Source organism: Gavialis gangeticus, unplaced genomic scaffold, assembly GCF_001723915.1.
Source record: "Gavialis gangeticus isolate Ggan-Ray unplaced genomic scaffold, GavGan_comp1, whole genome shotgun sequence".
NCBI classification, from domain to species: domain Eukaryota; kingdom Metazoa; phylum Chordata; order Crocodylia; family Gavialidae; genus Gavialis; species Gavialis gangeticus.
In genome coordinates, this window is record NW_017729033.1 from 6,058,822 (window position 1) to 6,062,121 (window position 3,300).

The 3,300-nt window shown below is 47.0% G+C and overlaps 1 protein-coding gene and 1 long non-coding RNA gene across 5 annotated transcripts in view; both read left to right on the plus strand.

The window, feature by feature from the left end:
- Window positions 1–3,300, plus strand: part of SMOX (spermine oxidase) — an 86,533-nt gene that overhangs the window by 66,695 nt on the left and 16,538 nt on the right. The gene's annotated exons all lie outside the window — the stretch shown is intronic.
- Window positions 2,655–3,300, plus strand: part of LOC109303919 — a 6,745-nt gene continuing 6,099 nt past the window's right edge. The window contains exon 1 of the long non-coding RNA XR_002099262.1: window positions 2,655–3,249. This is a non-coding gene — a long non-coding RNA (uncharacterized LOC109303919). The remainder of the gene's footprint in view (window positions 3,250–3,300) is intronic.

The window sequence follows — 3,300 nt, forward strand, 5'->3', positions numbered from 1 at the left end:
CCCCAGGTCGAATATGACCCATCCACCACCACCCTCTGAGTGCGACCCCTCAGCCAATCTGCAATCCATCTGACTGTGTAGGCATCGATGCCACAGTCACCTAGTTCATCATGACCTGGCTGGGAGCGCTCATTTGTGCCCGTATGAATAAGGAGCATAGGGTAGTGGTCAGTGGGCTGGAGGAGCTCAGGGATCCTCTTTGCAATGTCTTGGATTCGGGCTCCTGGGAAGCAGCAGACTTCCTGGGATAAGGGGTTGGGGCGGCAGATTGCCCTCTCAGTCCCCCTCAGGATGGAGTCTCCCACGACGAACACCTTATGTTTTGTCTTGGGAAGAGCAGGGGCGGTAGCTACAGCTAGAGGGGGAGGCTGCAGACCCCGAGGGGTGAACTTCTGAGATATTTCAGAGCCGCTTCAGGCAACAGGATTACATTCCTGTGGCAAATCGAGTCATAAAAGAGCACTCTACCCCTCTTGCTCAACCGGCTGACAGTTCACAGGGTAAGGAGCTCTTCTCACTCTGTGCATTATGAGGACATACAGTGTCATTAAAATAAGGATTGAAAGGTATGAGACTGCTGCCCTGCACCCAGCACTACTTCTTCATGCATCCATCTGCAGCTAGAGCCAACACTAAACACGAGCCTGACAAAGAATTGCTGGGGGCCTGTTGTACTCTCAGAAGGTCATCATTTATCTTCTGTCTCATCTGTTTGGAGTGGGAGGTGGAAAAGATTATAAGGTTCATTTTTCCACCCCTTTACATCTGCTTTGGATCTCCAAGTTGTAAAATTAACCCAGCCAGCACTCTTATCCTCGTCCCAGCCTCCACTGGGATTATAAACTGGAGGCCACTAGTACTTTTAAAATATCCCTATAAACTGAATCTCAGTCCATCTCCCTGACAAATTCCACAGATTGGCTCGTACCCCCTGTAAAGGTATTAAAATACTCCACTTTCATTTAAGGTCATGTTCTTGTAGTACCGCTCTACAATGACATTTCCTGAAAGTTGCACACAAGGCAGATTGCCATTGAACTTTCTGTTAAATAAAAAGGTAGTGCTTCTTTTTCTGAATTGTCCTAATTAATCTCTGGAGACGTAAAAGCTTTAGCTCATCTCTCCTCCCGCCCCGCTCCAAACCCACGTAACTCCTACTCCTTCCTCTTCCACATGTGTGCATATCCGCATGCGTACTGTGAGTGTACACACACCGGCTTGGCATTTGTGTCTCCTTTCTGGGGAAGTATTGCTGAAACTTGATCTTCTTTACCCATTGCTGTTTCAGTTGACTGAGCACCTGCTTCCTATCTGTCTTCAGGCTCTTCTGAAGTCTGAGCTGCCATCTAACTCTGCACGGTGTTCATTGTGGCTCAGAATCTCTGCTTTATTTACCAGGGCTGTAACTTAAAAAAGAAGAAAAAAATCTGCCTAGCCTGACTGATCTCTTCCCTTTCAGTCCCTCGTCACTGCAGCGATGCAGCTGCCCCTGGAACACTTCCATTGTACCCCATGGCCAGTTCCAGTTGCTAAATGTTGATGGTGTGGTTCAGCTCCCCAACAAAATCTTAGGCAGACAAGGTTCTTTGGGTAAATCTGTTTATCTTTTATTAGACCAACTCAGATAGTTGGAAAAAAATCTTCTTTGCGAGCTTTCGGGCAGAAACGCCCATTTATGGATTTCCCCCCTCAAAACCCAGAGAGATTCTGGGGAGGTTTAGAGAAATTATGATGCATTTTTTAAAATCTGCGCGTGGCGTGCGAATGGCAGTGCTCTCTACTGAAAAGAAATCAACTACGTAGTTGGAAACATTGTTCTGTGCAAGCTTTCGGGCACAAACGCCCTTCTTCAGGCATAGGGAGAGTCTGCTGTTGTTTTTGCACTCTCCTGGATGGAAGAGAAGCCAATATGCAAAAGGCAGTTCTGTGGAAATGCAAATGTGTGGCAGTGAGGATTGGAGGCCATGGGAAACAATAGGTGTGAGGCAGGTGGTGGTGGGGGAGAGTTGACCTGGTGTTAGAGTGTAGCTGGTAAAATGTAGAGAGGTTACTTGGGGTTATCCAGGAAAACACAAAACAACAGAACAGGTCTTTGTGCTCCAGAGCTTGCAGAGAACAATTTTTCCAGCTATTTAGTTTGTCTAATAAAAGATATCACATCTACCCAAAGAACCTTGTCTACCTGCAGCGATACTTTCAAGGCACAGGCCCAGGGAAGCGAGTAGAAGCTAAGTGTTGCATTTGGCCCATGTTCTATTATTTTAGGCTCAGCACAGCTTCATTTTGGCCATGCCTCTCTGAACAAAGCTTATCCGCCTCTCTAACTTTGCAAAGTAGCATGGTGGATGATCTGGATTTGCTCTGATTGCTAGCGGGATTGTCCTAGCCTACAAACCCTTGACAATCACAATAGTTCACAACTGAGTGGCTGCAAAATGTAGCATCCCCCAAATCTGATTAAAGTACTGTGCTGTTAACCAGTCCAATACAATGGTGAAGCATTGGAGCAGGTTACCCAGAGCAGTGGTGGCATCTCCATCCTTGGAGGTGTTTAAGACCCAGCTCGACAAAGCCCTGGCTGGGATGATGTAGTTGGGGTTGGTCCTGCTTTGAGCAGGGGGTTGGACGAGATGTGACCTGAGCTCCCTTCCAACCCTACTTTTCTATGATTGTATGATATCGTGTACCTGATCTTTGTTGGCCGAGCTGTTAGTGCTTTGAGTCTGGATGTCTGTGAGCCAGGAGACATGAGAGTGTCCAGCACAATGGGAAGTGTGGACCCTGTCCAATTGTTAGGGTACTTGCTGGTGCAGGTGGGTTTATTGTGCAGGTGTTGGCCCTATGTAGTCTGGCCCCTCCCTGCGAAACGTGTTTTGTCCCGTCTACGCTGCACACACTTCCCACACCACAGAGCAGGCATCAGCTCTGAGACATTTAACATTTTGCAATATTTAGTGCAGAATATAAAATAGTGATGCATAAGCTTCTCAGTTTGGCCTTGGGCTGGGGTTTTGCCATTCCAAAAAAAACCTCTCCATTGCCTGCAATAGCGTGTAGGATGGGTGTTGTTTCAAAGACGTCTACAGCTAGATCTCAGCTCTTGTAACTTCTGGGAGAGTGAGATCCTGATCTGAACTTCAGGGCTGGCTCTGAACAAATTAAGGACTTGATCCAAAGGTTGTAGAGGTGAACAAATCTTTCTGTTGGCTGCTGTGACCTGTAAGTCTCTGTATGGGGATGCCATTCAAGGTTTTGAAGAAGTTCAGCTCAAAGGCATTGTCTATGGGAAAATGATCCAGA